Source organism: Musca domestica, unplaced genomic scaffold (assembly GCF_030504385.1).
Source record: "Musca domestica strain aabys unplaced genomic scaffold, Musca_domestica.polishedcontigs.V.1.1 24, whole genome shotgun sequence".
Taxonomy (NCBI): Eukaryota; Metazoa; Arthropoda; class Insecta; order Diptera; family Muscidae; genus Musca; species Musca domestica.
Window position 1 is genome coordinate 10696241 of NW_026712272.1, and position 18270 is coordinate 10714510.

At 35.4% G+C, this 18270-nt stretch overlaps 1 long non-coding RNA gene across 1 annotated transcript in view; it reads right to left on the reverse strand.

The window, feature by feature from the left end:
• LOC131802794 (uncharacterized) overlaps positions 1-16428 on the reverse strand; it is a 76655-nt gene extending 60227 nt beyond the window's left edge. The window contains exon 1 of the long non-coding RNA XR_009342392.1: positions 15434-16428. This is a non-coding gene — a long non-coding RNA (uncharacterized LOC131802794). The remainder of the gene's footprint in view (positions 1-15433) is intronic.
• Between the last annotated feature and the right edge of the window lie 1842 nt (positions 16429-18270).

An 18270-nucleotide genomic window follows, 5' to 3' on the forward strand; every position in this document is an offset into this window, starting at 1 on the left:
CAAAAATATGACAAAATTGAAAAAATATGAGAAAATTTTAAAAAATCAATATTTTCATCTTTAGAGAGATATTTTTATGCGATTTTTTAGACGTTTTTTCTTTCCTGCCAAGAGGCCATTCTGAATTAATGAGAACTGTCGAAATCGGTTCAGCCGTTCTCGACATATAAGGGATCTTTCAAGCATATCTTCTTTGATAGACATATATATCGAACATATTTTGCTATATATCCGATTTGTTGGAAGTAACCTTGTCATGGCTTTGTTATTTCGCCGGGATATAAAATATTCGCGGTTTAATGAAAAATGTTGAATTTTTTCAACACAAAATGTATGGTCTATTTTACCCGCTAAATATTATCCGATGACCACCCAAATTGGTAGGCTTTTTCCCCGTCCTAAACTCTAGCTACATGCGAAATTCCGCGTCGATTGGTCTATAATTGCGACCTGTATAGCTACTGCAAAATCCGACATTTTTTCAGTATTTGGTCCATTTCAACCCCTAAACATTTGGCGATCATCTCAAAAAGAAATAGGGTTCTATTCTGGCCCAACCCCGACCTCCATTCCAAATTTCGTGAAGATCGGGCCATAATTGCGACCTGTAGAGTGATTACAAATTAACATGGACAGACGGACAGACGGACGGACGGACATACATAGCTAGATCGACTCAGCTCGGCGAGCTAGGATGATCCATATATACTTTCCTATGTGGGAAACCAATATTTCGTGGTGTTACATAATTTTTGGCCCAATCAAACTTATAATACCCCCAACACATAGTGTTGTAGGGTATAAAAACAAGCCACATTAAGTTTGATCGGGCCGAACTTTGAATACCCTCCACCATTTGGAACGAATTTGGAAATTTTCAAAAAATAAAATCCGTTAAAAATTCTGTTAAAATCTTAAAAATACCGAATATAGCCGTACATAGGTACCGTTACATCAGAGCTATACGAAGACGTGAACTTGCATAGACAATTTTCTGTTACAGCCTGTAGCATACATTATGCACCTCAAATACGACAACTAAAATACCGAATATGGGGAGGTATTGATATATGGGGCCTATACGATGACGAAGAAGGACATGCATAGACAACTTTCTGTCATAGGCTGTATTATTCATTACGAACTTCAAATAACAAATTTCAAACAATTCCGGTGTATAATGTCGCTAAAATCATCAAAATACCGAATATCGGGAGGTACCATTATATGGGGGCTATACGAAGACGTGTACCTGCAGAGACAGTCTCCTGTCATAGGCTGTAGCATCCATTACGAACATAAAACACCAAATTTGAAACAATTGCGGTGAATAATATTTCCATCGAAACAAGATATGTTAAAAAGACGGTAGAGATCGGGCCATTCCTACTGGTACCTCCCCCACAAAGGGGAATAAAAAACGATTATAAAATCCAAGATAATCATCCGGTTCTCTTCATATTTCACACATCCCACAATATTTACTGACACAAGATCTGTTCTGAATATGGAATATATCAGTGCACTCCCTGTGGTACCTCTCCCTCAAAGGCTCAAAATTTTTAATAACCATGAAGCTTTGCACATCTCAATATTTCCGTTAACATAAGATCTGTTATAAAGATGGTAGAGATCGGACCATTCCTTCTGGTACCTCCTCCGCAAAGGGTCAAAGTTTTGAATAACCAAAACGATTTCAAAATCCGAAACAAACATCCGGTTCTCTTCATATTTCACACATCACATTATTTCTACTAACACAAGAAACGCTGTGAAGATGGGATGTATCGGTCCACTCCTTATTGTACGTCCCCCACAAAGGGTCAACATTTTCAAAAATCATGAAGCTCATAAAACGCAAAATGAACATCCGATTCCATTCAGACTTGGTACATCGCAAAATTTCCATCAACACAAGATCTTTTATAAAGATAATAGAGGTCGGACCATTTTTTCTGGTGCCTCCCCAACATAGGGTTTAAGATTTTAAAGAACAAAACGCTCAGAGATACCGAAAAAAGCATCCAACCCTCTTCAAATTGCGCATATACAAACATTTTGCTAACACAAGATCTGTTGTGAAGGTGATATATATCAGCGAACCCCTATGAACGCAATGGACAAGCATGTCTCCGAGTGGAGTGGTTACCAAATGACAACAGCCCCATCCTTTAAACTTTTAAAACCCTTCTGGTACCTCAGCCACAAAATGTCACAATTTTCAATACTTTTATATGCCAATATTTATACCCTACACCACAATGTGGTCAGGGTATTATATATTTGTCCATTTATTTTAACAGGCAAAAGGAAACGAGATAGACCCATAGTTCCTTTTGATGATCTGCATAGAATCACTTTCTGAGTTGATTTATGCATTTCAGTCCGTCTGTCTGTCCATGTATTTTTGTAAACAAAGTACAGTTCGCATTTATTGTCCTATCCAGATGAAATTTTGCACAAATCATTTGTTTGGCCCAAGGACGAACCCCTTTTGAAATTGGAGATAATCGGTCAAAATTTAGATATAGCTCCCATATATATCTTCGTCCGATTTGCTTTTTATTGTGCACCAAACGTGTAATATCAGCCCGAATTTTATAGAATTTTGCACATACAACCAAATTAGGCCTGAAAATAAGTATGCCAAATTTAATCGAAATCGGTTCAGATATAGCTATAGCTCCCATATATATTGTGTTCATCCGATTTGTTATTTTTGTCCTCCGCAGCCGTAATATGCACTCTGTAACAACAATATTTGGGGAAATATATCAAATACAGCTCAGAAATACATTTGCCAAATTTTATCGAGATCGGTTCAGGTTTGGATATAGCTCCCATATATAACTTCGTCCGATTTACCTTGGATTGTGCACCAAACGTCTAATATTTGCCCAAATTGGATGAAATTTGGCGATTGAATTGAGTCTAGAAGCTAGTATGTCAAATTTTGTGAAGATCGGTTCAGATATAGCTATAGCTCCCATATATTGTTCATTCGATTTGAGGTATTTGTTACCCACAGCCGTAATATGCACTCCGTAAGAACGATATTCAGGGAAATATATGAAATACAGCTCATATATTATATATTTGCCAAATTTCATCGAAATCGGTTCCGATTTGGATATAGCTCTATTTATCAAATTTCCAATTAAATGCCAAATGGACAATACAAGTCCGAATGTAAAAGATACAAATGCTTCGCAATATTTAGTCCTTTGTACTTTAAATAATAATTATAATCATAGAGTGTATGATTGAATTCTCCCATAAAAACTTTTAATTATTAAGTGGAGCTCAACTAAATTAGCAAAGTGGTGTAGAGTATCATAAAATCGGCCCCGCCCGACTTTAGGACTTTCTTTACTGGTTTTATCTGTATTAGATGATGTATGAAAATTGAATACTTCGGACGACTAGATCTGCTCCCTCTCGCACATTTCAATATTTTGTAAAAATGATCACATATCTCATGTAAAAAAAGGAAGTAGTCGGTATAGTCCAAATCCGGCACGTCGCAATATTTATATAAGTCCGATACGAAATGGATAATATTGGCCCATTCCTTCGAAACCTACTCCATAGAGGATCAACAATTTGGATAATCATAACACAAGTCAATGGGGTTGCAACAGCCTGTTTGAGTTTGATGCCAACATTGTAAATGTTGTGTTTACACCATCAACTTCAACTGCTACTTCATACTAAAGACCAGAGTTTTTGGGCTTTTAAATTCCAAAGAAATAGCATATTTCACTAAATGAACTCGAAAAAAAAAATTAAAAAATTAAAAAAAAAAAAAACATTAAAAAAAATTCAAAATTTTTTTGTTTTGGATTCCCCCACCCCAATTAGCATTCCACGGAAATTGAAACCATTAATTATCCACATCATTCACAATTTCATCTTCACAACAATGTTGTGCCAACAAACGAATTTTTTAAACAAATCCCGACAAATGATCAGAGGTCAAAACGATTAGGTCCACCAACTACAAGATAACAACTCCAACAATAACATTTCATAATGACATTATCCAAATGTGACAGCTAAACGGCCAAGAAAACGAAACATGAGTTGAATGAATGAATTTTTGAAATAATGACCTGCCAATCAATATCTCGTGATCTTCTCTTAAGGGGAATTTAATAGTTTGCTGATTTTTGCGACCAGCATAGCTAACAGTACCGTGAAAAAAAAGCTAATCGAATTTTCAGCTGATTGGCTTTTTTGCACTGTGCTACAGACAAGGGTGATCCACCTCTCTTTAAACAAGTCTTTTACGGATTCAAGACCACTGTCATGGCAGGAATGCCTTTTACAGAAGACCGAATAAAGAAAGAGAGAGAGAGAGAAAATACCTTACAAAGAAGGTCCTTTTGAAGTCATTTAAAGGATTTCTAAGATAAGAAGACCAGCAGATCCACCTCTCTTTAAACGAGTCTTTTACGGATTCAGAGCACTGCCATGTCAAGAATGCCTTTTACGGAAAACCATACATAGAGAGAGAGAGAGAGAGAGAGAGAGAGAGAGAGAGAGCGAAAGAGAGAAGACCTTACAAAGAAGGTGCGTTTGAAGTCATTTAAAGGATTTCTAAGATAAGAAGACCAGCAGATCCACCTCTCTTTAAACAAGTCTTTTATGGATTCAAGACCACTGCCATGGCAGAAATGCCGATTACAGATGACCTTACATAGAGAGAGAGAGAGAGAAGACCTTACATAGAAGGTCCTTTTGAAGTCTTCTAGGAACGGAAGACATTTTAAAGAATTTCTTAGATAAGAAGACCTGTAGAAAGGGTCATCAGTGGAGAGGAGTCCTTTGAAAGAAGAATAGCATTTTTTATATATTCTATTATTGGATGCAGTTCTGCAGCTCTTCTGTAGACAGAAGATCTTTTAAACGCCTTCTCTTCCTAAAAATAATTTGAGATTCTATTAAAGACATCCAGCAAAGTCATTCAAGACGAGATCCTTCAAAAGGCATAAAATAAGTTTTAGGGAGGAAACTCCCCTTTGGAAGGCCTTCCACCAACAGGTCTGTTATGGATAGAAGACCCTGACAAGTTCTACTCGTATATGGATAAAAAAATTTAGGGTCTCCTTTGGACGCCTTTTACTAGTAGATCTTCTTGGTCTTCTATAACGATATCTTTACCTTGTCTTCCATTGCAAAATGTCTCTTTGCAAAGAGAGAGAGAGAGAGAGAGAAAGAGAGAGAGAGAGAGGAAACTTTTTCACTTTTTAAATTGGGAGCAGTCATTTTGCAGGGTTTTCAATGAGTAGGAGAATTTTGCATGTCATCTATGGATTGAAGATCTTTTTATACCCAAAACCTCGAAATATTCGGTCGGAGACTCCAAAATGTATATATATTCTTGATCGGAATAAAATTATAAGGAAATTTAGGGATGCCTCTCCGTCCGCCTTTCTATCGAAATCACCATAGAGTCCACATCATTCCATCTAGAGCTTTGAAATCTGGCATAAGGCTTTACAATTTATGCCGGCTGATTGATATTAAAAATGGGCTATATTGGTCCACATTTAGTTCCCATAAAACGGTACCCCCGATTTTCGATATTTTGAAGGTTTCTGCAACAATTTATAACCAAATCAGCTGAAACTTGACAATTGAGGCTTGTTATGGGTTTATTCTAATTCCCATAGCCCCCATATAATGTACCTCCCGATATTCGGTATTATGAAGTTTTCTGTCACATTTTCCAACCAAATTAGCTGATATTTGAAAAGTGGGATATTCGGTAGGTCTATTTCTCCCTGAAAGAAATATATGTTACAGGCCCACTAATTGGTATAGTCCATATATATTGGTACCCCCGATTTTCGGTATGTTGAAGGTCTCCACCACAATTTCTAACCAAATTAGCTGAAGCTTGACAATTGGGGTTTGTAATGGGTCTGTTCTCTACTTCCAAAGAACAATCGTTAGAGGTCCCATATAACGGTACCTCCCAATTTTCGGTATTTTAAAGGTTTCTGTCACAATTTCCAACCAAATTAGCTATAACTTGAAATATAGGCTTCTTGAAAGTTCTCTTCTCTTCTTGCCAAAAATATTCGCTACAGGTAAACAAATTTGTGTAGGCCCCATTTTACAGTACCTCCCGATATTCGGTACTTTGAAGGTTTCTGCCACAATTTTAAATCAAAATAGCTGAAACTTGACAAAGGCGGTTCTCGGTAGATCTGTTCTCTCCCTGCAAGAAATATTCGATTCAGGTCCACTAATTTTTATAGCCCCCTCGGCCACTGCGACGATCAAGTCGCTACTTGACTTTTCGAAGAGTTTCTGCTGATGTTGTTGTTTTCTACCGTCCACTTCCTTGACGTCGGGCTACGCTACCAGTATCACAAAAGATTTATTCACATTTAAATGCTGGAGTGCTCTAACGATAGACACTTATGGGTATCCAGCCAAATATAAATAAATCACACTATCCCGCTTGAATTCCATCACGAACTTTTTTTTCTAGAAAACAAATTCCCACCAAAATGCTTCTGTGCACTTATAAACACTATATTGAGCTGTCATTGGAATAATTTTAACAGCTGTCGGACGTGTGGCTGAGAAATGGCAACAGTTTGAAGTTGGTTCCAGTTTTTTCATCTCACCCTGTATATAGCAGATTAATTTGTCAGGTTTGTAACTCCTCGAAATACTCATGTCAGACCCAACAAGAGTATGTATATTCTTGATCTGCGTTGATCTTTAGCCATATCCGTCTGTCTGTCTGTCCCTCTGTCTGTCTGTCTGTTGTAATCACGCTATATTTCGAAGGAATTGAGATAGAAGGCTAAAATTTTGCACACATGTTTATTTTTTCAGTAGGCAGGCAAAGTTTGTAAATGGACCATGTAGGTCCACGTTTTCATATAGTCGCCATACAAATGTACCTCCCTACATTCGGTATTTTGCTGATTTCAGCGACATTATTCACCGCAATTGTTTCAAATTTGGTATTTAAAGTTCGTAATGGATACTACAGCCTATGATAGAAAATTGTCTGTGCAGGTCCACGTCTTCGTATAGCCCCCATATAACGATACCTCCCAATATTCTGTATTTTGACGAGTTTAGGTACAATACCCACAGATATTGTTTGATATGTCGTATTTAAACTTCGTAATGGATGGTACAGCCTCTGACAGAAATTTGTATGGATGGTCTTCACACAGCTCCGATATAACGCTACCTCCCTATTTACGATATTTTGATGATGATTAGCTACATTATTCACCGTTTATTTCAAGTTATCGAATTTGAATATGGTAATGGCTTGTGACAAATAATGCCTTTGTAGGACCACGTCGTATAAACCCCAATGAAACGGCTATGTTCGGTATTTTTAAAATTTAAACAGAATTTTAAGGATTTTATTTTTTTGAAAATTTCCAAATTCAAATTAGAGGGTATTCAAAGTTCGGCCCCGCCGAACTTACTGTTTTTAAACTTGTTTTAATTATTTTTATAACTTCTACATTTCATTCAACATTCAACATCCATTACCAACTGATATCCAACTGTTAATTTTTCTCGAGTGTATAATAGATCTAAGTACATCTGTACTTCTTGTACCAGTAATGAGAAAGTAAAAAAGAAAGAGTCATGGTTAATCGTATTTTCCGGTCTCTTGAGGAGAAATATAAACATGTTTAATATCAATTAAATAATTGACAATAATTACAATCGCTTAAAACACAAAGCAATGTGCCAAAAAAAATTGTAAAATCATCAAATGATTCTGTTTATTTTTTTTATAAAAAATCTAGCCTATTTTCGGTTTCTTTCTTCTGTTGCTAGGGGACATGTTGAGAAGAAGATTTTGTTGCTGCTATTCAAACGATAATATAGCTGTTTTTTTTTTCTTTTTTTTTTTTTTTTGATTTTTAAATAGGGAAGTCTACTGAAGGTCTTTTAAGAAGAGTTGAGTTTCTATTGGTCTTCTTTAACCTTATAAACGTCTTCCATAGTTAGAAGATCTGTTTTGAAAGACCTTATAGAGGTCTTCTACATTCGAAAGCCTTAATACACATTTTATATGAGACCATTGGATACCTAATGCAGGGCTTCCAAGGTTAGATGATCTTAGAAATGTATTTTATGGATAGAAGACCATGATACATGTTTTCCAAGGGCAGAAGGTCTTATACAGGTCTTCTGAGAGCAACAAATTGTACATACGTTTTCCAAGTTTAGAGGACCGTATACACACCTTCTAACAAAAAACTCCACATATTGAAGTTCTACCTCTATTTTCTAAATAAGGACTGTGGAATGTTTTCAATTTGGTAATCTAATTTACAAATAAATATAATCTAACTACCTGCCATATTCGTATGCACACCCCCTAAAAATAAACAGCAATAAATTTCTTCAAGAGTTCTCTTTTATTTTAGCAACAATCGATCGATAGGCAGTTCAAAAATAAAAACAAACTCTATGTCGTGTTTTTCGTAATCAGATATTTTTTATGGCAAATATGAATCAGTACTCAGTGATGAAGAGCTCGTGTCCGAATGGAAGCAGGTTAAAGTGTTTTGTTTTGTGTTCTAAAAATACACCTGAAAACCAATTCAGAAGGAAGTTGAAGTGAAAACTTTAAAACTAATATTTATTTCAATACCAAGTCGCAGTTAATAATAGCAATTGTTGAACGGAAGTAATGCCATAGTTTCCAAAAATATGGGAGCAATTTAATTATTGTCGGTCTTCCTTCCGTCCGTCTGTCCGTAAATTTTAATTTATTATCACACCACAGCTAGCAATTATGGTCCTATCCTCATGGCATTTTGCAGTTGGGTTTAGAGTCAAAATATAAGCCTTTTGCCACATCCAATATTTCTGTCGAATTTTTTTGACCCCAAAATCAAATTTTGGAATTCCCGCTCGATCTTCTCACGCAATGATAAATTTCTAAAATTTTCGCATATCCAGAACATTCTACATTTTTCCCTCCTAGACACCAATGGTAATCCAAAAAAAGTACCACTTAATATTTTTCGAACACATATAGTATGAATTTGTAAAACCACATTCCAGTAGAGACCTAAATATCAAATTTTGAAATTTCAGCCTCAATACCAAATTTCTGAAATAAAAAAATCAACTCTATCCCTTCATCCAATAGCCAATGTAGTACCATTTGGTACTTTTCTTATAAATATAGTACATAATTCCAAAACCTTCTCCATATCTTAACAGGAGACACAAAAAGTGACATATGTCTCAAATTTCGGGATTCCAGCTCTATCCCTTCATCCAATGGCCATTGTAGTACCATTTAGTAAATTTCGAACAAATATGGTACAAATTTCCAAAATCACTACCAAATCTCAAACACAGATACCATCAGTAATCCAAATATCAAATTTCACAAATCTATCTCCATACCTTCCTCCCATACCAAATACAGTACTATTCAGTACTCCATATCCTAATTCCACCTCCATATCCTAATTCCAGATACCAACAGTGACATCTATATTAAATTTCGGGATTTCAGCTCTGTTTCTTCACCCGATGCCAAATTTAGTACTATTCGGTAGTATAATAAACAAGTACAAAAGCTGTAAGTTCGACCGAGCCGATCTTTCTATACCCTCCACCATTAGTAACGAATTTGGCAATTTTCAAGTGCAAAATTTGAAAAAAATCAGTAAATAATGAAGCAAAAATCATCAAGATACCGAATATAGGTAGGTACCGTTATACATGGACCTGCACAGACAATTTTCTGTCACAGGCTGTAGTACCCAAATCATCTAAAATCATCAAAATACAGAATGTCGGGAGGCACCATTGTATGGAGGCTATACGAAGACTTGGACCTGCAAAGATAATTTTCTGTCATAGGCTGTACTAGCCATTACGACGTGGACCTGCACAGAGAATTTGCTGCCATAGGCTGTAGTATCCGTTACGAATTTGAAATACCAAATTTGAAAAATTTCCAGTAAAAAATGTCGCTTAAATCACCAAAACACCGAAAAAGGGAGGTGGAGGCTATACCAAAACATCCACCTACATGACCTATTTTCAATACCTGTAGAGAGTCCTGCAGACATAATAAATATTTGAGTAAAATTTTATCAATCTACTTCATTTCGTTTCGAAGCTAGAGTGATTTCCACAGACGGACGATCATCACTAAATCGGCGTAGAATTTTATGCTGATTAAGAATATATATATATATATATATATATATATATATATATATATATATATATATATGGGGGAGGGTATAAAAATAGGACACATTTACTAAACCACCTCAATATCCCAATTCCAGATACCAACAGAAACCTCAATGTCAAATTTGAGGATTCAACTCTATCCCTTGACCCAATACCAAAATTAATACGATTTTGTATTTTTCGAAAAATTATAGCACACATTTCTAGAACAATTTCCATATCTTAATTCCAGATACCTAGAGAGACCTCAATATCCAATTTGAGGTTTCCAGCTCTATTCTTACACCTATACCAAATTTAGTACTTTTTGTATTAATTATAGCACTTTATTCCGAAACCACCAGCATATATCCAATATCACATTTCAGATTTAAAATACTATATATTAACTCAATAGCAATTTGTACCGAAAATAGTACTATTTTCAAAACCACCTTTCCAGATACTGAAAAAGAGCTCAATATCAAATTTGAGAATTCCAGCCCTATTCCTTCACCAAATGCCAAATTTCGTACCATTTAATTCCTGTCCTACAAATACAGTACATATTTTCGAAAACACCTCTATATGTCCAGGTTAATCATGAACAGAATCGCTAATACCGAATTTCAGATTTCAAGTACTATCTGTTCGCCTAATACCATTTTGTGCCAAATATGGTACTATTTAGTACGTTTCGCGACCTTATAGTACACATTTCCATAACCATATCTTTATTACAAATCGACCACCAACTAAGACCAAAATACAAGATTTCAAAATTCAAACTTCATCTATTCGCCCTAAAGCAAACTTATCCAAATCTTGTAGCTTTAGTATAGTTCGCACCCTTAGTACACATTTCCAAAACCACCTTAATCTATCAAACTTATTTTCCAAATTTGAGTTCCATTTCAAATTTCAAGTTAGCTCTATATGTTGACATAATACCAAATGGTATAATTTTACAGGTTTAGCATCATTTTAGAACCACTTAGAACCCTTGATAGAAAATTGTCCGTGTCTACGTATAGCCCCAATATAACGGTACTCACCCCCACCCCCCCTATATTTGGTATTTTGATGATTTTAGCGACATTATTCACCGATTTTTTTTGTCAAGATTCACATTTGAAAATTGGAATGGATTATGACAAAAGTTGCCTATGCAGGTCCACGTCATCGTATAGACCACTTTCATAATGGCTACATTCGGTATTTTTAAGATTTTAACAAAATTTTTAACGGATTTTTTTTTTTAAATTTGTCAAATTTTTTCCAAATGGTGTGGGGTATTCGAAGATCGTCCAGGCCGAGCTTACTGCTTTTTTATTAGTTTTTATGCCTTACAACACTTTGTGTTTGATTGGGCCATAAATTATGTAACACCTCGAAATACTGATTTCCCACATAGGAAAGTATATATGGATCTTCCTATCTCGCCGAGCTGAGTCGATCAGTCCGTCTGTCCATGTTAATTTGTAATCACTCTACAGGTCGCAATTATGGCCCGATCTTCATGAAATTTAGAATGGAGGTGGGGATAAGGTCAGAATAGAACCCTATTTCTTTTGGATATGATCGCACAATATTTATGAAATAGACCAAAAACTGAAAAAAATCCTGATTTTGCAGTTGCTCTACAAGTCGCAATTATGGACCAATCGATGCGGAAATTAGCATGGGGCTAAATCTTCGGGCTGGACAGAAGCCTTCCGATTTTGATGGTCATCGGGTAATATTTAGTGGGTGAAAAAGACTATAATATTTGTGATAAATAAAAGTCAAATTTCCATTATACCGCGAATATTTTTAGTCCCGGCGAAATCATAAATAGACGAACAGGTCAATTCTGACCGTTACGTAGATGCCGATGGTAAATATATCGGATATGTATAGCGAAATATATACAATGTGTATATACAAAGGAAAGGAATGTTAGATGGAATGCTTATATCTCAAGAATGGCTGGACCGATTTTGACAAATTTTGTCAATTCAGAATGCCCTCTTGACATAAAAAAAAAAAAAATCGCATAAAAATAAGTCAAAAAGAATCTTAATATAGATTTTTTTAGTATTTTGTGACATTTTTTATTTTTACATATTTTTTATCGCATGCGATTTTTTCAATTTGACTTATAATATTAAGGTGTACATTTTGTAATATTTTTCCACCTTACAACACAGGTTTGGGATATTATATACAGATTGCAATTATCGTCCGATTCTCACGAAAAGGGTAGAGTTAGGCTAATAAGGGCTAGGCCAATTGTTTTCAAAGATCTCCGCAAAATATTTAGGGGTTGAAATGGACCAACAACTAAAAATTTTCCTGATTTTACAGCCGTTATAAAGGTCATAAAGAGAGTTTAGGACAGCGTGTAGAATGGACCACTACTTTTGTCTGTAAAATACCAACATTACTTACAGGCGATAGCCGAAATACACAAAATGCGAACTTCTGACGAATATAGCCAAATATCGTAGACAAGAAGATCGTATAGAAGAGTCTAAATTTGGAGATACAGAGGAGCCTCTTGCTTTTGGAGATTATCGCAAAATACGACGGAGTGCGTAAATATTGGGCAAATGTCCCTGGTCAAAATGCTAAGGGTAATATCTGGGCAGTGCTTCGTCACATAATTTCAAAAGCAAAATCTTCCAAAATGGATTTGGACATAAGGGGGCTTTTAACATATTGTAGTGTTGTAGGGTATCACATGGTGTGCCCCGCACGACTATAGCCTTTGCTTACTTGTTTTATATATATTTTTATACCCTCCACCATACTATGGAGGGTATATTAATTTTGTCATTCCGTTTGTAACTCCTCGAAATATTCATGTCAGACCCAACAAAGTATATATATTCTTGATCAGCGTAAAATTCTAAGACGATTTAGCCATGTCCGTCTGTCTGTCTGTGTGTCTGTCTGTCTGTCCGTCTGTCTGTCTGTCTGTCTGTCTGTTGTAATCACGCTATCTTTCGAACAAATTGAGATAGAAGGCTAAAATTTTGCACACATGTATTTTTTCCCAGTAGGCAGGTTAAGTTCGTAAATGGGCCATGTAGGTCCAAGTTATCATATAGCCCCCATATAACGGTACCTCCCGATATTCGGTATTTTGATGATTTTAGCGACATTATTCAACGGAATTATTTCAAATTTGGCATTTGAAGTTCGTAATGGATACTACAGCGTAAGACAGAAAATTATCTCTGCAGGTCCACGTCTTCCTGTAGGCCCCATATAACGGTACCCCCCGATATTCGGTTTTTTGATGATTTTAGCGACATTGTTTACCGGAATCGTTTCAAATTTGGTATTTGAAGTTCGTAATGGATACTACATCCTAAGTCAAAAAATGAGCCATGTAGGTCCACGTCTTCATATAGCGCCCATATACCGTAACCCCCGATATTCGGTATTTTGATGATTTTAGCGACATTATTTAGCGGAATTGTTCCAAATTTGGTATTTGAAGTTCGTAATAGATACTGCAGCATAAAACAGAAAATGGGTCATGTAGGTTCACGTCTTCATATAACCCTCATATAACGGTACCCCCCGATATTCGGTATTTTAATGATTTTAGCGACGTTATTTACCGGGATTGTTTCAAATTTCGTATGTGAAGTTCGTAATGGATACTTCAGCCCATGCCAGAAAATTGTCTGTGCAAGTCCACGTCTTCGTATAGCCCCCATATAACGGTACCCCCCATATTCGGTATTTTGACCATTTTAGCGACTTTATAAACAGATTTTTCTTCAAGTTTCGCATTTAAATATTGTAATAATTTATGACAAAAGTTGCCCTTGCAGGCCCACGTCGTCGTATAAACATTCGGTATTTTTAAGATTCTAACAAAATTTTTAACGGGTTTTATTTTTTGGAAATTGCCAAATTTGTACCAAATGGTGGAGGGTATTAAAAGTTCGGCCCGGCCGAACTTACAGCTTTTTTACTTGTTTATTATACCCTCTACCTTCGAAAGGAGGGTGTATTAACTTTGTCATTCCGTTTGTAACATCCTTAAATATTCGTCGTGGACCCCATTAAGTATATATATATTCATAATCAGCATAAAATTCTAAGTCGATATAACGATGTCCGTCCGTCTGTCTGTCTGTTGAAATCACGATACAGCCCACATTATTTGACGTAGAGCGCCAAAATTTAGCAGAGCAATTTGTATTGTGTCTAGGATGGTTGGTATTGAAAATGAGATATATCGGTCCACGTTTTGGTATAGCCCCCATATAACGGTACCTCCCGATATTCGATATGTTGATGTTTTTTGCTACATTTTTTCCCTGATTTGTCTAAAAATTGGTATTTGTGTTTCATAATGGGTACTAGTTAGTGTGGCGAAACATTGTAATTATAGGTCCACGTTTTGGTATAGCCCCCATAAAACGGTACCTCCCGATGTTCTGTAACTTGATGATTTTTGCCACATTTTTTCATGGATATGTCTGAAAATTGGTATTTGTAGGTCATAATGGGTTCTAGCTCCTTTGGCGAAACATTGCATGCATGGGTCCATGATTTGATATAGCCCCCATATAAGGGTACCTCCCGATATTCGGTATTTTGATGGTTTTTGCCACATTTTTCACTGATTTGTCTAAAAATTGGTATTTGTGGGTCATAATGGGTCCTAGCTCGTGTGGCGAAACATTGTAATTATAGGTCCTCGTTTGGGTGTAGCCCCCATATAACGGTATCTCCCGATATTCGGCATTTTAATGGTTTTTGCCACATTTCTTCTAATGTTTCCTTTACCCTAAGGTGCAGGGTATTTAAAGTTTGGCCCGGCCGAACTTAATATTTTTTACTTGTTTTTATTGCCAAATTAATCCACGTCCATTGTTATTTGTCATTTATTTTTATTTATTTTATGGAAAATTTGAGATAATATGAAATTTTGTACGAAACTGCAATTGATAAAAAATATATGTTTTATTTATGAATAAAAATCACTGTTATTCAATTATTTTTTGGTACTTATTATTTTTATATATTTTCGATGCGAAATTCATTGTCAAATTACATTCACTTTTTATTGTATTTTTTCCTTTGGGATTGTGACTTAATTCGATTTTTTGTATTAATTAATAAATTATTTTTTTTTATATTTTTTATTTCCTATTTTTTATTTTTTACTATTTTCCCACAGTTTTTGCATTATATAAAATTATTATATTTTTAATAAATAACTCACATGTGTATTAATATCAACTCGATGGTATTCCAAATGTTGCCGTTTTGTTATTTATTAGTTTAAGTTAAATTTATTATTTATTATTTTTTTAATATTTTTTGATGGCCATATAACAATATATCTTTATCTCTGAACTGAGAAATTTTTATAACACCTTACAATTTTATATATTTTTTTATTTATAAATATATTTTTTTTTTTTCATTGGCCATCAATAAACTCTCGAGAAAATAAAACACACACACACTCTCATTTCACTTCACTGCACCGCACTTGAAAAATTGTCACCTAAAATACGGCCGTTAACAAAAACCCAAAGACAGACGAAAAACAAAATGATAAGCTTTTCAATTTTCGATAAGTATTCTCAACCAAAAACAAAACACCTCCAGAATGATAAATTTCAAATCAAATATTATTTCTTTCCCATTATAGGTATTTTTGTTTTATTATTTATTAATATTTCTTTCTTTTTTTGACTTTTTTCACTTCTTGGACCCATTCATTATTATTACTTAATACTGATTTCAACTACCAGCCCAGTCAGCCGGGCAGCCGACAATATTTGCTATGTTGTAGTTGTTAGTTATTTTTATTATTTCTTGCCATTAAAATTTCTTGTTGCCGGCATAAAATTGAGCAGCGCACTTTTTTATTTGTTTTTCTATTTTAGCGCCACGCTTCGATTGATACGCGTTTATTTAAACAATTCGAACGGAAAAGACGAAACGACGACGACGACGACAACAACCGTTCTTAGAGGTTTACAAGAAACAACTGTTTCATGCGTTTTGGCCAAAACAACGGCAAAGGGTTCTGAAGCTTCGTTGTTGACGATGATGACGACTAGCACAGCAACAAAAGAACAGCCAACAACAGTTCTTCACCCTCCAGCAGAGTAGCCGAGGCAGTGTTAATAGATAAGGCGAAAATTGTTTAACAGAAAAGCAATTTATGTTAGTTAACAGTTATGGTGATAACATTGCCAGGGCATGTTAAAGGTGAGTAGGGAAAATGTTAAGAGTAATGTTAACAACATATGTTAGGCTGTTTAAAGCTCTCCTCGTATTCTGTTAACGAAAATCCAAAGAAATGTAATAAACTGTTATACCTTACATTAACATGTTCGTCAAAAAAAAAAAAAAAAAAAAAAAAAAAAAAAAAAAAAAAAAAAAAAAAAAAAAAATATGTAACGGTTGTACTCTTTTAAAAAAGGGCGTTTTTCTAAAAATATGCAGGGTGAGATAAAAAAAATCAGCAACAAAGACAAATGCCATAATTTTTACATTTTTTAAAATTTTTTTCAATGAAAAAAATGTCGGAAATATCATCAAATTTTAGAATAAGTTTAGATTTGATCGAATTGGTCACGTTTGGCACGAATTATGGCCTTCAAACGGCTAATGAAACCGTCACACGCTGCCCGAATGTTGCTCTGCGGTATTTTGGCCCATTTCCGGTGAAGCCCTTGCTTGATGTGATCGACACTTTGGTATTTTTTTAATGACAACCTTGCTATCCAAAATACTCCAGACCAAAATAGTCCAGCGTATTGGTATCTGGAGATTTTGGTGGCCATTGTGTGCTGGAAATGAAGCGAGAAACCTCATTTTGTAAGAATTCTTGGATGGCGCATGCTGAGTACGATGGTGCTGAGACCTGTTGGAATGTCCAAGGTCTGCGACCAAAATGTTTGCGTGCCCAAGGCTTTCATACAACCTCCAGAATATTTTTGCGATAATATGCGGCATTTATTCTGATAAGAATACGAATCCTGAAGTTCATAAAACAGCTGGAGAATAAGTGAATTGAGTTCCGTATAATAAGTCAATTGAGTTCCACGGTTGATAAATACGAGCGGAGAGTGACCATCGGCTGTTAGGGCGGCCCACACCATCACCATGGCCGGCGCTTGAATTCTGGTGCACGGCCAACCGAAGGGGCACATTTTCAGCTGACCTCTTTGGCAAATAAGCACGATCATTTTGTTTGTTTACAAACTGCTGGACTGTTTTATCATTGGAGAGAGAGAGTGAAAACCAAATTCGGCAGTTCACCACTTTCGGCCAAGCAAAGCAACTCTTTAGCTCTTTTGAGTTTATTTTCTTTCTGTTGCGGTGCGGTGTAAGTTATTGCACTTTTTGGAATTTCAATGGCTTTACCCCGAGCTCATTTTTCAATATTTGCCGAATGGAATATTGCGATATGTTCAGCTCATAGCTATTTTTCGGGAACTACAACACGTATCTCGATCAAGTCGCTTCTTTACTTTTAGAACCATTTCTGCTGATGTTGCTGTATTCTTCCCTCCACTTCCTTGATGTCGGGCTACGCTACCAGTATCACCGTAACGAGCTGGAGTGCTCTAACGATAGCTACCAAATATAAAGAAATCACACTATTACGCTTGAATTCCGTCACGAAGACCTATTTTTCTGGAAAATTCTCACCAAAATGCTTTTGTACGCTTGTAAGCAATATAATGAGCTGTCACTGGAGTAACATTAACAGCTGTTGGACGAGTGGCTTAGAAATGGCAGCAGTCTGAAGTTTTTTAATCTCAAACTGTATTTATTAAAAAACTTTAACAAACGTGGATTTTTTAAAAAAAAGGACTACAACAAACGTGAATTTTTAAAAAATATTTATTTCAAGGGCTATGACAAACGTGGATTCTTTAAAAATGTTTATTTCAAGGACTATAATAGTTGTGATTTTTTTTTAAATATTTATTTCAAAGACTATAACAGATGAGGATTTTTTAAAAATATTTTTCAAAGGACTATAACAAACGGGGGGCTTGAAAAATATTTTGTCAAAGTCTAGAACAAATCGTG